Genomic DNA, 17816 nt, shown 5'->3' on the forward strand with positions numbered 1-17816 from the left:
TGTGTTGAGCAGAGCTCCTACCTGCGATATAGTAGCTGTCTCTCAAGTGTTTGAGGAATTCATCTTTATCTGTTTACACACTAGATATACCCACAGCACTTCATTCATATATATGAATATATATGCAAAACTTTGGCAACAATAATGAGGGAAATCACCTAAAAAGTTGGACTAGCACAGAGAACACCTGTCGTTGTTGGGACAGTATTTATATGATATCACTGTCTTTAGATTCCAGAGTCCTCCTTTAACACATTGCATATAAACAGTGTGGCTGCCCACCTCATTCACCTTAGAACTTAGCAGGTCTGAATATATGGGGCTTGTCAAGGATGTTATAGTAACCATTTGAACTTCATACATGTGTTCTTCAAATATATTTCTCTTTTTTAAAGTTTACAACTTCATGTTCTTATTTTAAAAGCTTTGTATTGATGGTTTCCCTATTTTTCTAAATGTTAGCATTACCTGGGTAATGGTGGCTTTAAAAATTGCAAATGTAGTGCTGGAGAGATGGCTCAGCAGTTAAGAGCACTGACTGCTCTTCCAGAGGTCCTGAGTTCAATTCCCAGCAACCACATGGTGGCTCACAACCATCTGTAATGAGATCGGATGCCCTCTTCTGGTGTGTCTGAAAACAGCTATGGTATACTTATATATAATAAATAAATGTTAAAAAATTATAAAAAAGTACAAATGTATGTCTCTTCCCTCCAACTTTTTGATTTAATAAAAATGAAATTTAAAATGAATGCTGGATTTTAAAGCTACCTAGTTTTTTTTTTCAGCTTAACAAAAAAACTAGCCAGCATAATATCTTTATTTCTTTTATACTTTTTAATTAAACTTTTTCCATGCAGTGCATTTTTTCCCATCTTTATTAACTTGAGTATTTCTTATTTACATTTCCATTGTTATTCCATTTCCCGGTTTCCAGGCCAACATCCCCCTAACCCCTCTCCCTCCCCTTATATTTGGGTGTTCCCCTCCCTATCCTCCCCCCATTACCACCCTCCCCACAACAATCACGTTCACTGGGGGTTCAATCTTGGCAGGACCAAGGGCTTCCCCTTCCACTGGTGCTCTTACTAGGCTATTCATTGCTACCTATGAGGTTGGAGCCCAGGGTCAGTCCATGTATAGTCTTTGGGTAGTGGCTTAGTCCCTGGAAGCTCTGGTTGGTGAGCATTGTTGTTCATATGGGGTCTCAAGCCCCTTCAGCCGCTTTAGCCCCTTCAGCTCTTTCAGTCCTTTCTCTGATTCCTTCAACGGAGGTCCCGTTCTCAGTTCAGTGGTTTAATGATGGCATTTGCCTATGTATTTGCCATATTCTGGCTGTGTCTCTCAGGAGAGATTTACATCCGGTTCCTGTCAGCCTGCACTTCTTTACTTCATCTATCTTATCTAATTGGGTGGCTGTATATGTATGGGCCACCTGTGGGGCAGGCTCTGAATGGGTGTTCCTTCTGCCTCTGTTCTAAACTTTGCCTCCCTATTCCCTGCCAAGGGTATTCTTGTTCCCCTTTTAAAGAAGGAGTGAAGCATTCACATTTTGATCATCTGTCTTGAGTTTCATGTGTTCTGTGCATCTAGGGTAATTCAACCATTTGGGCTAATAGCCACTTATCAATGAGTGCACACCATGTGTCTTTTTCTGTGATTGGGTTGCCTCACTCAGGATGATATTTTCCAGTTCTATCCATTTGCTTATGAATTTCATAAAGTCATTGTTTTTGATAGCTGAGTAGTATTCCATTGTGTAGATGTACCACATTTTCTGTATCCATTCCTCTGTTGAAGGACATCTGGGTTCTTTCCAGCTTCTGGCTATTATAAATAAGGCTGCTATGAACATAGTAGAGCATGTGTGCTTGTTATATGTTGGAGCATCTTTTGGGTATATACCCAAGAGAGGTATAGCTGGGTCCTCAGGTAGTTCAATGTCCAATTTTCTGAGGAACTGCCAGACTGATTTCCAAAATGGTTGTACCAGTTTGCAATCCTACCAACAATGGAGGAGTGTTCCTCTTTCTCCGCATCCTCGCCAGCATCTGCTGTCACCAGAGTTTTTGATCTTAGCCATTCTGACTGGTGTGAGGTAGAATCTCAGGGTTGTTTTGATTTGCATTTCCCTTATGACTAAAGATGTTGAACATTTCTTTAGGTGCTTCTCAGCCGTTCAGCATTCCTGAACTGTGATTCTTTGTTTAGCTCTGAACCCCATTTTTAATAGGGTTATTTGTTTCCCTGCAGTCTAACTTCGTGAGTTCTTTGTATATTTTGAATATAAGCCCTCTATCGGTTACAGGATTGGTAAAGACCTTTTCCCAATCTGTTGGTTGCCATTTTGTCCTAACAACAGTGTCCTTTGCCTTACAGAAGCTTTGCAGTTTTATGAGATCCCATTTGTCGATTCTTGATCTTAGAGCATAAGCCATTGGTGTTTTGTTCAGGAAATTTTCTCCAGTGCCCATGTGTTCGAGATTCTTCCCCACTTTTTCTTCTATTAGTTTGAGTGTATCTGGTTTGATGTGGAGGTCCTTGATCCACTTTGACTTAAGCTTTGTACAGGGTGATAAGAATGGTTCGATCCATGCAATGCATTTTAATTGTATTCTTCCCTCTCCCACAACCCCTCCTAGGTTTCCCCAATCTGCCACGTTGTCACACTATTTTTCATTTTTTCTTTTCTGTTGATATATATATATATATATATATTTACTTTGGCTCCTCCAAATCATTCCTCCCCTTCTTTCATAAGATTCCCTGGGCTCTTCAACAGAGGAATGGATACAGAAAATGTGGTTCATCTACACAATGGAATATTACTCAGCTATCAAAAACAATGACTTTATGAAATTCGTAGGCAAATGGTTGGAACTGGAAAATATCATCCTGAGTGAGGTAACCCAATCACAGAAAAACACACATGGTATGCACTCATTGATAAGTGGCTATTAGTCCAAATGCTTGAATTACCCTAGATGCCTAGAACAAATGAAACTCAAGAAGGATGACCAAAATGTGAATGCTTCACTCCTTCTTTAAAAGGGGAACAAGAATACCTTTGGCAGGGAAGAGAGAGGCAAAGATTAAAACAGACACAGAAGGAACACCCATTCAGAGCCTGTCCCACATGTGGCCCATGCATATACAGCCACCCAATTAGACAAGATGGATGAAGCAAAGAAGTGCAGGCCGACAGGAGCCGGATGTAGATCGCTCCTGAGAGACACAGCCAGCATACAGCAAACACAGAAGCGAATGCCAGCCGCAAACCACTGAACTGAGAATAGGACCCCCGTTGAAGGAATCAGAGAAAGAACTGGAAGAGCTTGAAGGGGCTCGAGACCCCATATGTACAACAATGCCAAGCAACCAGAGCTTCCAGGGACTAAGCCACTACCTAAAGTCTATACATGGACTGACCCTGGACTCTGACCTCATAGGTAGCAATGAATATCCTAGTAAGAGCACCAGTGGAAGGGGAAGAAGCCCTGGGTCCTGCTAAGACTGAACCCCCAGTGAACTAGATTGTTGAGGGGAGGGCGGCAATGGGGGGAGGATGGGGAGGGGAACACCCATAAGGAAGGGGAGGGGGGAGGGTAATGTTTGCCCGGAAACCGGGAAAGGGAATAACACTCGAAATGTATATAAGAAATACTCAAGTTAATAAAAAAAAAAAAAGATTCCCTGGGCTCTTCTAATGTTTTGCTAATGGGTCTTTGCATTTGTTACCATCAGCTGCTGGTAAAGCCTCCCAGAGGACAGCCATGTTAGATTCCTGTCTGCAAGTACAGGAGCGTATCATACATAGTGACAGGGATGGGCTCTCTCTCATGCCATGGGTCCCAAGCTGGGCCAATCACTGGCTTGCTATTCCCTAAAGCTTGGCTAAATCGTCATCCCTGCATATCTTGTAGGCCAGACAAATTGTAGGTTGAAGATCTTTTGCATCATTTTGCATCCCCATCCCTTCACTGCGTGGGCAGCCATGGTATAAACAATGCATTAGCAAGCCAGTAGATTAAATCTGAGCATGCCTCGGACATGTCTGTTTATTAACTTGTCCTGTATTCACTGTGTACTGGGATACATGCATACCACCATCCTGCAAGCATTGTGAAGAGGTAGGAGCCATAGGAGTGAAGGAAAGGTACAGTAGTGCCAACCAGCAATGCCAGGATGGTGGCAGAAGGTAGCATGCAGGTGAATTAATCAACACTCTAAGTATGCTTTTATTAAAAGTTATGGAAGGTGAGAAGTTCACAGCTGAGATGTTGTTTCAGAGCCTGGTGGGGTTCCAGGCAGTGAGATAGCATGGCGGATCACTGCAAAGCAGGAGGGAGTCTGTCAGATTCTGAGTCTAATCAGAGGCTGACTTGTCCTGTTGGACAGGCTAAAAAGGAGGTTAGTTAGCAAGGGACATCTGGTGCAGGGACATCAAAGCCATACCAGTGATTCTGTAAAGTTACTAAGAAGACAGACTTAGCCAGGTTGATCTGGGGCTGGGGACGATGCTCTCCCTACTTGGCCATTTTAAGAGCTCCCTGTGGTGCTGTTTCGTTCTCTGAGGTGAGAAGTGCTAGAATATTGGAGATGATCAGTAGAGCTGAGCTCACAATTGACTTGAAAATAGAATCCATGGGTACCTTTGGTGATCTGTGTATGGAATACAAAGAAAGAGAAGGAGGCAAGCATGTGTCCACATGTGTGACCTGAGCCATTAGGTAGATACTCATGGTGTTTGGCGGGAAGAGGGTGTTTGGTGAGTAACTATGAATAGATATGGATTTGAGATTCAACTTAGTACTTCCATTTGGCTTAGTAACATTGACATAAGAAATGTATGTTTGAACAATGCTGTCCCCAAAGCATAAGACAGCCTTCTCAGCTCTCCAGGAATGCTCCTTTGATCCTTCACTAGCTGTTTACCCCTGCCTCCTTTTCACCTCAAACACAAGTGTTTCTGTCCTTCCTTAAATGTTTGCATTCAATCTGGTCAGGTTTCTTCTCTCATATAGAATCCCTCAGTTTATTACTATTGTTATTTTGTATGCTGGAGGTGCTAACATGGTGCTTCAGGGGTCAGGAGCAGGAGATCTTTGCTTCACTCTTGCCCAAAGGTTCTGTGTTCACTCTTTTGTCTTTCAGCATGGTGTTAGATGTGGGGCTTACAAGGATGCCTTCAGTTAGGAGGAAGCAGCCTTGTACTCTTAGTTTGTTGGCTGTTTTTAACAAAATAGGACAATGGGCTCCATCAGAGGCTTCCTTTGGGTTTTCTTGGTCTTTTGAGGTTACCGCGTGAGGCTCTCTCCCTTGCTTTCGTTCCCTCGCCTTCCACGGATGTCATGCTGGTAGACATTCTGGTGTTGCTATCACTGCAGTAAGTCCAGGTTGGTCATGGCGTATGCTGCTGTTTTGACTCTCTCTTGTCTGTGTTCCTGGAGGATATTGTTCTGGGTCTCTTTCCATGTGAGAGCTTTGATGAAGATAAGAAGGCAAACCTGCCTTTCTAGAATGTCTTGAATCGTGTTCTTACTCTACTGTGGGACAAGTGTCTGTGGGGATGAATGGTTTTCCTACACCACTGGAAAGAGAGTGGCAGTGGTTGCATCTTACCCTATGTCATGTTTTACTGGATGGGAAGGAGTTTTATTTCTCAACCAATTTATTTACTGGTTATGGCCTATTTAGATTTTCCATTTTCATCTTGTTTGAGCCTTAGTATTTGTTATTGTTTCTGAATATGTGTGTGTTTGTGGGCATGTTCTTGTGTGTGCAAGTACTCATGTGCACTACACATGAGTGTGTAGAGACCAGAGAGCAATCTTGAGAATTCCTCCTATCCACTTTTTTTTATAAAGTCATTGAACTGAAGCTCTCCAAGAATGCTAATATGGCTGGCCAGTGATCCCCAGAAACTTGTTTTTCTCTGTCTCTCCACCGCTGAGATCACCAGCACGTACCACCATGCCTGACCTTTTATTTTTAATGGAAAATGAATAGATCAATTTCAGATCCTCATCCTTGAAAGACAAGGACTTTACCCCCTATGCCATCTCCTCAACTCAATTTGTATATCCTTCTGACTTTTTTTTTTTGAGACAATGTTTTACTGTGTATAGATAGCTGGCCAACAGCTTACTATGTAGACCAGCATAACCTCAAGTTACAGAGATCTGCCTGATTCTGACTTCCCAATGCTGGGATTGAAGGTCTGAGTAACCACACCTGGTCAGATGTTATTGGACTTTGTACACAATTGTTCGTAATACCAAACAAAATACTTCCCACATCTGTGGGTTCTGGGATGGTGGCTCATCTTCTTTGTAATTTCTGTCTTCTCCTCAAGATCTGGTATTTTGTGGTAGTTCTTTTTCTGCTTTCCAAGTCATCACTTACTACTATTCTAACATTGTTTCCTTTGTTCTACCTGTTTTGTATTTAGTGTTTTTCATTTTCTAGTTTCTCAAATGGGATCTTAACTTATGTATTTGATTTCTTGCTTACTTGATAATCTTATTTCTTTCAGTTTTAAATTCAGCACAATGTACAATTAACATGTTGGTGTGGTCAGCTATCAAAAACAATGACTTTATGAAATTCATAGACAAATGGATGGAACTGGAAAATATCATCCTGAGTGAGGTAACCCAATCACAGAAAAACACACATGGTATGCACTCATTGATAAGTGGCTATTAGCCCAAATGCTTGAATTACCCTAGATGCACAGAACACATGAAACTCAAAAAGGATGACCAAAATGCGAATGCTTCACTCCTTCTTTAAAAGGGGAACAAGAATACTCTTGGCAGGGAAGAGAGAGGCAAAGATTAAAACAGAGACTGAAGGAACACCCATTCAGAGCCTGCCCCACATGTGGCCCATACATAAACAGCCATCCAATTAGACAAGATGGATGAAGCAAAGAAGTGCAGACCGACAGGAGCCGGATGTAGATCGCTCCTGGGAGACACAGCCAGAATACAGCAAATACAGAGGCGAATGCCAGCAGCAAACCACTGAACTGAGAATAGGACCTCCGTTGAAGGAATCAGAGAAAGGACTGGAAGAGCTTGAAGGAGGCTCGAGACCCCATATGTACAACAATGCCAAGCAACCAGAGCTTCCAGGGACTAAGCCACTACCCAAAGACTATACATGGACTGACCCTGGACTCTGACCTCATAGGTAGCAATGAACATCCTAGTAAGAGCACCAGTGGAAGGGGAAGCCCTTGGTCCTGCCAAGACTAAACACCTAGTGGGGTGTTGGGGGGAGGGTGGTAATGGGGGGAGGTTGGGGAGGGGAAGCCCATATAGAAGGGGAGGAGGAGGGGCTGGGGGATGTTGACCCGGAAACCGGGAAGGGGAATAACAATCAAAATGTAAATAAGAAATACTCAAGTTAATAAAGATTTAAAAAAAACATGTTGGTATGGTGTTCTCAGCTTGATACATGTCTGAGTTCATTCACTCATGAGCACAGTTTCATCACAAATGTCTGTCAACCAGACCTTGGTAAGCAATACATACTTTACTCTTAAACCTGTATGTTCTATAAATCTGCATAGCTTTGTTGTAAGTGGAATCATAATATTCAGTGTTATCCAGCCTTCCTCTCTGTTGCTAAGATAAATATCATGACCAAAAGCAACTTGGTGAAGGAAAGGGTTCATTTTCTCTTATAACACCTAGGCTAGAATCCATCACTGAGAGGAATCAGGAAAGGTACACAAGGCTGAAATCTGAAGTTAGTTGGGATGACTGTTTATGCCTTGCTTCTCTGACTTGTTCAACTGCCTTTGTTGTATAGCCTAGGCCCACCCTCCCAGGTATGGCTCTGTCCATAGTGGACTGGGTCCTCCCACATCAATCAGCAATCAAAAAATTTGCCCAGTCGTGCTCCATAGACCAGTCTGATGAAGGCAGTCCCTCAACTAAGATCCCCTTTTTCTTAGCCTGTCTAAATTAGTATCAAGTTTACAAAAACAAAATATGACAAGTGCATTGGGACTGGCTCCTTTAATTTAGCACTGGATGTTTGGGCTATATCTTTCTGAGAATCAATAAGTCATATCTTCTGTAAAATCTCATATCTTTGTGAGAATCAGTAACTCATTTCTGCTGTAGTTTGGATGTCAATGTCCTCTAAAGGCCTGTATCCTAGAGGTCTGGTTCTCACTATGACATTACTAGGAGGGAGTAGGACTTTAAGAGCTGAGGTCTTGTGTGAGGTCTATGAGTCATATGAGCCATGATCTTGAGAAGGATAGCAGGACTCTAGCCCCTTTGTTCCCTTTCTTCAAGGTCCTGACTATAAAGTGATTGATTTTGAACTGCCACATGCTTCCACCACAGTGGGCTGCCTTAGCACAAGTTCAAAGCAATTTGAGCAATCAATCATGAATGAAATCTTCAAACTCTGTGACAAAATGTCCCTTTTCTCTTTATAAATAAGTCATATCTGGGGTGTTTTTACTTTAAACTTATTATCAAATTTATTGTTATTGCTCAATAGTAAGCCACTATATACACATATCGCAGTTTGTGTATTCATTTTTTGAAAGATATTTAAGAGGCACCACTTGGAGATATGAATGCTACTGTATAGATTTTCTCAAAAACTAACATTTCCATTTCTCTCAGATGAATGAGACCACAGGATCGCTGTGTAACTGTCTGTTTAATATTACAAAAAGCTGTTATGCTATTTCCCAAGTTGATTTTGAAGCTCTGGTTTTTGGTTGTTATGTCCCTTCATGCACTGTCCCTTTCATTATTACATATGTTCCTGGGACTTGCTCCATTGTTCTAACACCTGCTGTGTTTGGTGTCGAGGTTGTATATTAATTGAGGTGGTCTGACCCTGGTTTTACTGTTACTTCATGGTTCGTCTTCATCATCATTTCCTTTTGACCTGCCGATCTCACTATACATAAAAGTTGTGAGGCTGATTCTTTGTCTTCTGTACAGCCAATTCAACCATCTATGCCTTTTTATCAGTTTGTTTCCCAAATTGAAACCCAGATCTTTTCTGATTTTCCAGTCTAACTTTTCTAAATTGTTTTGTTGTTTTTAACACAGGATCTCTCTATGTAGTCCCAGATATCTTAGAGCCTACTGTGTAGACCAGGCTGGCCTCAAACTCATAGAGATTTGCCTGCCTCTACCTCCCAAGTGCTGTGATAAGTGCAGGCACCACCTGGCTCTGTTTTCTATTCTCGCCTCTGCCATCTCGTATGAACTGCAGTTATTTCACCAGATATAATTCATGCTAGCTTCTCACTGTCCATGTAGGATTGATATTTTACTACATAATGTAGAATTTAGAAAGCTTCACACTGTCTGGGACCCTTCAATTTACCTTCTCTATGTGGTAGGTTTCTGCAGTAGTCTCTCCTGAATCCATTGAGGCTAGATTCTGACTAGTAGTGCTGACTCCCAAATACACTGTTTATCTCTGTATGCACATGATAAACTTTAATGTCTAAATTAGACACAGTAAGGAATAAACATGAATACCCATAAATAGAAGTTATAGCAAGATGCTGTAGTAACAGTTATATGAATAGTTTCTCTTTGTCTTTCAAAATATTTCATTGTATTTTTCTCACCCTTGTGATAATGCAAGTTCATAAAATGTCTACATCATGAGATGAAGCTCAGAGGCAGTGCGGCATAGTGTCAGGCATACATATACATATACATATACACATACATATACATATACATATACATATACATATACATATACATATACATATACATATACATGGGTTGTTGAACACCAACACTGATATAATATAACCAGCAGATCCAATGTAACTAGGTAACTAAAAGGAAGATAGTGTATACTTAGTGGATACTCTGAATGAAGGAATGACTAATATCCTAGGTAGATGGTGCTAGTAAGAATGGGATGCAGTTTTAAGTGTATGAATTGTTACTTAGAAATCTGTATTTAGTGGTTTTAGACCACAGTTGACTATGGATAACAGGAAGTAAGACTACTAAAAAAAATACCATCAGATGTTGTTACCATTGTACTTACAACCACATGTATTTAATGGAAATTATAAGGAGATTCTGATATTACACACAGTATACCATTTATGTCACTGCCTAAAACTTCAGGCTTCCCTTTTCACCGAGTTCCTGCCTGCTTAAGGAACTCCTGTTAGTGCTTCTTCTAGAGCATTTTCAGGGAGTCCTTTTCCCAGTTCCTTTGTCCAAGAAGGCCTTTATCTCCTCTCTATTACTGAGTGCAGAATTGTAGGTTAGGTCCTTTCCTTATCCCTCTAGACGTGTGGCTGGGTTCAGATGGTGCTCCCTGTGTATGTTCAGCAGTCTTTCCTGGCCACTCTTGAAATCTTGGGATTTCTACCTTGTCTTGGTTTTTCGGCTGTTTGTTGTAGTTTGTCTGAGACTGGGGCTTTTTCTCTGCTGCTGGGGGACTGTTCTCTGAAGCCCTGGCCTCCATAACTTGTCTCTCACTCAGTTTATGAATGGTATCACAGTTTCTCACATGCATTTGCACCAGATTCCCACCCCTCTACTGGGAACCCCATGCCTCCACTCTTCAGTCCTCTGAGGGGTTGGGTCTCTAAGGTTTGTAATCTCCATACAGCTTGGGTGTTGATGTTCCGTGCTTTTTCCCTCATCTCTGCTTGGGTCTCTGCCCTTCCCCTGCCATCTTCGTTGCTTATAACACACTGTGATGTTTTCTCTAGAACTTTGCTTTAACTCTTTTTGTTTTATTTTGTTGTCGCTCTTACTGTTTTTATCTAGACAGGCTCTCTCTCACTGTGTACTTGTGGCTGACTCTAAATAGGTGTCATCCTTTCATGGGTTGAAATTATTGGCATATGCAGTTTTCATTTGATTCTTATTTATATTTTATACATTTTTCTAAGAATTTAATTTAAGTATTTTCAATGTGGTTTTCTTTACCTCTTAAGAGGCCAGGGTTATAATACCTGCTTTTGCCTCATAGTACCAATATCTCTTTTCATCTCAGTGTGATTTTTGTTGTCTTTTAGGTTTTTCTTTAAAATGGAGTTTTTGAGAAATTTTGGGGATCCAGGTTAGTTGATACTGCTGGTCTTCCTATGAGGCCGCCCTCCTCCTCAGCTTCTCCCAGCCTTTCCCTAATTCAACCACAGGGGTCCCCAGCTTCTGTCCATTGGTTGGGTGTAAGTATCTACCTCTGTCTCAGTCAGTTGCTTGTTGGGCCTCTTGGAAGGCAGCCATGCTAGGCTACTGTCTGTCCACACACTATAGCATCAGTAATAGTGTCAGGCCTTGGAACCTCCCCTTGAGCTAGATCCCAATTTGAGCCTGTCACTGGAACTCCTTTCCCTCAGTCTCTTCTTCATTTTTGTTCCTGCAGTTCTTTTTTTTTTTTTTCGGAGCTGGGGACCGAACCCAGGGCCTTGCACTTCCTAGGTAAGCGCTCTACCACTGAGCTAAATGCCCAGCCCCTCCTGCAGTTCTTTTAGGCAGGAACAATTCTGGGTCAGAGTTTTTGACTTTGGGATGGCAACTCCATCCCTCCACTTGATGCCCTGTCTTTCTACTGGAGGCAGACGCTACAAGTTCCCTCTCCCCACTGTTGGGCATTCCATCTAAGGTCCTCCCTCTGAGTCCTGAGATCTCTCACCTCACATATCTCTGGGATCACCCAAGATCTCTCAGATATGGAGCCATCAACAGGCAGCATAAACTAGCTGATATGAGGCCCCCCGACACATATACAGCCGAGGACTGCCTGGTCTTGGCTCAGTGAGAGAAGAAGCACCTAACCCTGGAGAGACTTGAAGGGAGTGGGGAGGTCTGGTGGAGTAGGGGTAGGATGGGGACATCCTTTTGGAGATGGGAGAGGAGGAATGGGATTAGGAACTGTCAGGGGGTAGGCCAGGAGGGGGATAATGACTGGACTGTAAAAGAAGGTTAAAGGATAATAATAACAACAACAACAATAATAATAATTTTAAAAATCCTCACTGAGTTCTTGTTTTAGTTCAGTGGTAGAACATTAGCCTAACATGTATAAGGCCTTGTCTTTGAGTCATAGCATCACAAAATTACATTAATAAATTACATTTAAATGAATAAATACTGAAATATAGTATAGTGAAAATACGGACAACTGATGAAACAGAAAAAAAAATCAAATACATAAGAAAAAAGAACTACCTAAAATACTACATTAAAATGACAACTGATTATATCTATAATGAAAAGGCAAAAAGAAAAAGGCAATTGTATCTTCAAAATACTTAAAGAAATTTACTGTCCATGTGAACTTTCATTACCAATGAAAATGCCTTTGAAGGATGTGGGAGTTGTTTCAATACATATGTATTCGTTGCATATGTATAAATTAAAACAAACCCAAAATTAGGAAAATAATTGATTAATATATTTTCTTATCTCTTATAGTCTCTTGTGCTGATATTACTACTGTAGTTGTAAATCAAAAGAACAGCTGGACCCAGAGAATTAGGGCGGAAGCGCAGGGTGGAGCTAAGTAGATGGAAAAAATGAAATAGAAATCAGTCACTGTGGTGCTTTGAATATGCTTGGCCTATGGGAAATGGCACTATTAAAAGGTATCGTCCTGGCACCCAAATCCCGTGGGAGGGAGAGCTAAACCTACAGAGAGGCAGACACGCCTGGGAAACCAGAAGAGACTGCACTCTGCGCACATCCAGACGCCAGAGGAAAACACCAAACGCCATCTGGAACCCTGGTGCACGGAGGCTCCCGGATAGAGCGGCGCAGATCTCCTCGGTTGCTGCCGCCGCGGAGAGGACTTAGGCAGTACCCCACGAGCACACTTGAGCCTCGGAACCTCAGGTAGGACCAACTTTTCCCCTGCAAGTGACCTGCCTGGTGAACTCAGGACACACAGAGGCAAAATTCCTCTAGGACCGGGCACTTCCTGTGTTTACCGGAAGTCCCACACCTGCGGATCCCAGCCCGCAGCAACTCTCTGCTCCCAAACCCCGTGTGAGAGAGACCTCACCGCCTGGTCAGGTGGGCACTCCTGAGGCTGCAGAGCGGAGGAGACCACCAACACTGCCCACCCCTGCCCACATCCCTGGCCCAAGAGGAAACTGTATAAGGCCACTGGGTTCCCGTAGGGGAGGGCCCAGGAGCGGCAGGACCCCTGCGCCTGAGACACCGCCGGAACCTGAAGGAAACAGACCAGATAAAGAGTTCTCTGCACCCAAATCCCATGGGAGGGAGAGCTAAAACTACAGAGAGGCAGACACGCCTGGGAAACCAGAAGAGACTGCACTCTGCGCACATACAGACGCCAGAGGAAAACACCAAACGCCATCTGGAACCCTGGTGCACGGAGGCTCTCGGAAAGAGCGGCGCAGATCTTCTCGGTTGTTGCCGCCGAGGAGAGGACATAGGCAGTACCCCACGAGCACACTTGAGCCTCGGAACCTCAGGTAGGACCAACTTTTCCCCTGCAAGTGACCTGCCTGGTGAACTCAAGACACAGGCCCACAGGAACAGCTGAAGACCTGTAGAGAGGAAAAACTACACGCCCGAAAGCAGAACACTCTGTCCCCATAACTGGCTGAAAGAAAACAGGAAAACAGGTCTACAGCACTCCTGACACACAGGCTTATAGGACAGTCTAGCCACTGTCAGACATAGCAGAACAAAGTAACACTAGAGATAATCTGATGGTGGGAGGCAAGCGCAGGAACCCAAGCAACAGAAACCAAGACTACATGGCATCATCAGAGCCCAATTCTCCCACCAAAATAAACATGGAATATCCAAACACACCAGAAAAGCAAGATCTAGTTTCAAAATCATATTTGATCATGATGCTGGAGGACTTCAAGAAAGACGTGAAGAACTCCCTTAGAGAACAAGTAGGAGCCTACAGAGAGGAATCGAAAAAAATCCCTGAAAGAATTCCAGGAAAACACAATCAAACAGTTGAAGGAATTAAAAATGGAAATAGAAGCAATCAAGAAAGAACACATGGAAACAACCCTGGATATAGAAAATCAAAAGAAGAGACAAGGAGCTGTAGATAGAAGCCTCACCAACAGAATACAAGAGATGGAAGAGAGAATCTCAGGAGCAGAAGATTCCCTAGAAATCATTGACTCAACTGTCAAAGATAATGTAAAGCAGAAAAAGCTACTGGTCCAAAACATACAGGAAATCCAGGACTCAATGAGAAGATCAAACCTAAGGAAAATAGTTATAGAAGAGAGTGAAGACTCCCAGCTCAAAGGACCAGTAAATATCTTCAACAAAATCATAGAAGAAAACTTCCCTAACCTAAAAAAACAGATACCCATAGGCATACAAGAAGCCTACAGAACTCCAAATAGATTGGACCAGAAAAAGAAACACCTCCCATCACATAATAGTCAAAACAACAAACGCACAAAATAAAGAAAGAATATTAAAAGCAGTAAGGGAAAAAGGTCAAGTAACATATAAAGGCAGACCTATCAGAATCACACCAGACTTTTCGCCAGAAACTATGAAGGCCAGAAGATCCTGGACAGATGTCATACAGACCCTAAGAGAACACAAGTGCCAGCCCAGGTTACTGTATCCTGCAAAACTCTCAATTAACATAGATGGAGAAACCAAGATATTCCATGACAAAACCAAATTTACACAATATCTCTCTACAAATCCAGCACTACAAAGGATAATAAATGGTAAAGCCCAACATAAGGAGGCAAGCTATACCCTAGAAGAAGCAAGAAACTAATCATCTTGGCAACAAAACAAAGAGAAGAAAAGCACACAAACATAACCTCACATCGAAATATGAATATAACAGGAAGCAATAATCACTATTCCTTAATATCTCTCAACATCAATGGCCTCAACTCCCCAATAAAAAGACATAGATTAACAAACTGGATACGCAACGAGGACCCTGCATTCTGCTGCCTACAGGAAACACACCTCAGAGACAAAGACAGACACTACCTCAGAGTGAAAGGCTGGAAAACAACTTTCCAAGCAAATGGTCAGAAGAAGCAAGCTGGAGTAGCCATTCTAATATCAAATAAAATCAATTTTCAATTAAAAGTCATCAAAAAAGATAAGGAAGGACACTTCATATTCATCAAAGGAAAAATCCACCAAGATGAACTCTCAATCCTAAATATCTATGCCCCAAATACAAGGGCACCTACATACGTAAAAGAAACCTTACTAAAGCTCAAAACACACATTGCACCTCACACAATAATAGTGGGAGATTTCAACACCCCACTCTCATCAATGGACAGATCATGGAAACAGAAATTACACAGAGACGTAGACAGACTAAGAGAAGTCATGAGCCAAATGGACTTAACAGATATTTATAGAACATTCTATCCTAAAGCAAAAGGATATACCTTCTTCTCAGCTCCTCATGGTACTTTCTCCAAAATTGACCATATAGTTGGTCAAAAAACGGGCCTCAACAGGTACAGAAAGATAGAAATAATCCCATGCGAGCTATCAGACCACCACGGCCTAAAACTGGTCTTCAATAACAATAAGGGAAGAATGCCCACATATACGTGGAAATTGAACAATGCTCTACTCAATGATAACCTAGTCAAGGAAGAAATAAAGAAAGAAATTAAAAACTTTTTAGAATTTAATGAAAATGAAGGTACAACATACCCAAACTTATGGGACACAATGAAAGCTGTGCTAAGAGGAAAACTCATAGCGCTGAGTGCCTGCAGAAAGAAACAGGAAAGAGCATATGTCAGCAGCTTGACAGCACACCTAAAAGCTCTAGAACAAAAAGAAGCAAATACACCCAGGAGGAGTAGAAGGCAGGAAATAATCAAACTCAGAGCTGAAATCAACCAAGTAGAAACAAAAAGGACCATAGAAAGAATCAACAGAACCAAAAGTTGGTTCTTTGAGAAAATCAACAAGATAGATAAACCCTTAGCCAGACTAACGAGAGGACCCAGAGAGTGTGTCCAAATTAACAAAATCAGAAATGAAAAGGGAGACATAACTACAGATTCAGAGGAAATTCAAAAAAATCATCAGATCTTACTATAAAAGCCTATATTCAACAAAACTTGAAAATCTTCAGGAAATGGACAATTCCCTAGACAAATATCAGGTACTGAAGTTAAATCAGAGACAGATAAACCAGTTAAACAACCCCATAACTCCTAAGGAAATAGAAGCAGTCATTAAAGGTCTCCCAACCAAAAAGAGCCCAGGTCCAGATGGGTTTAGTGCAGAATTCTATCAAACCTTCATAGAAGACCTCATACCAATATTATCCAAACTATTCCACAAAATTGAAACAGATGGATCACTCCCGAATTTCTTCTATGAAGCCACAATTACTCTTATACCTAAACCACACAAAGACCCAACAAAGAAAGAGAACTTCAGACCAATTTCCCTTATGAATATCGACGCAAAAATACTCAATAAAATTCTGGCAAACCGAATCCAAGAGCACATCAAAACAATCATCCACCATGATCAAGTAGGCTTCATCCCAGGCATGCAGGGATGGTTTAATATACGGAGAACCATCAACGTGATCCATTATATAAACAAACTGAAAGAACAAAACCACATGATCATTTCATTAGATGCTGAGAAAGCATTTGACAAAATTCAACACCCCTTCATGATAAAAGTCCTGGAAAGAATAGGAATTCAAGGCCCATACCTAAACATAGTAAAAGCCATATACAGCAAACCAGTTGCTAACATTAAACTAAATGGAGAGAAACTTGAAGCAATCCCACTAAAATCAGGGACTAGACAAGGCTGCCCACTCTCTCCCTACTTATTCAATATAGTTCTTGAAGTTCTAGCCAGAGCAATCAGACAACAAAAGGAGGTCAAGGGGATACAGATTGGAAAAGAAGAAGTCAAAATATCACTATTTGCAGATGATATGATAGTTTATTTAAGTGATCCCAAAAGTTCCACCAGAGAACTACTAAAGCTGATAAACAACTTCAGCAAAGTGGCTGGGTATAAAATTAACTCAAATAAATCAGTAGCCTTCCTCTACACAAAAGAGAAACAAGCCGAGAAAGAAATTAGGGAAACGACACCCTTCATAATAGACCCAAATAATATAAAGTACCTCTGTGTGACTTTAACCAAGCAAGTAAAAGATCTGTACAATAAGAACTTCAAGACACTGAAGAAAGAAACTGAAGAAGACCTCAGAAGATGGAAAGATCTCCCATGCTCATGGATTGGCAGGATTAATATAGTAAAAATGGCCATTTTACCAAAAGCGATCTACAGATTCAATGCAATCCCCATCAAAATACCAATCCAATTCTTCAAAGAGTTAGACAGAACAATTTGCAAATTCATCTGGAATAACAAAAAACCCAGGATAGCTAAAACTATCCTCAACAATAAAAGGACTTCAGGGGGAATCATTATCCCTGAACTCAAGCAGTATTACAGAGCAATAGTGATAAAAACTGCATGGTATTGGTACAGAGACAGACTGATAGACCAATGGAACAGAATTGAAGACCCAGAAATGAACCCACACACCTATGGTCACGTGATTTTTGACAAAGGAGCCAAAACCATCCAATGGAAAAAAGATAGCATTTTTAGCAAATGGTGCTGGTTCAACTGGAGGTCAACATGTAGAAGAATGCAGATTGATCCATGCTTATCACCCTGTACAAAGCTTAAGTCCAAGTGGATCAACGACCTCCACATCAAACCTGATACACTCAAACTAATAGAAGAAAAACTAGGGAAGCATCTGGAACACATGGGCACTGGAAAAAATTTCCT

The 17816-nt window shown here is 41.6% G+C and overlaps 1 protein-coding gene across 1 annotated transcript in view; it reads left to right on the forward strand.

Moving 5' to 3' along the window:
- The window catches only part of Otud7a (OTU deubiquitinase 7A), a 336492-nt gene that overhangs the window by 87308 nt on the left and 231368 nt on the right, over positions 1 to 17816 (forward strand).

The sequence above is a fragment of the Rattus norvegicus genome, chromosome 1, assembly GCF_021556685.1.
Source record: "Rattus norvegicus strain SHRSP/BbbUtx chromosome 1, alternate assembly SHRSP_T2T, whole genome shotgun sequence".
In the NCBI taxonomy this organism is placed as follows: domain Eukaryota; kingdom Metazoa; phylum Chordata; class Mammalia; order Rodentia; family Muridae; genus Rattus; species Rattus norvegicus.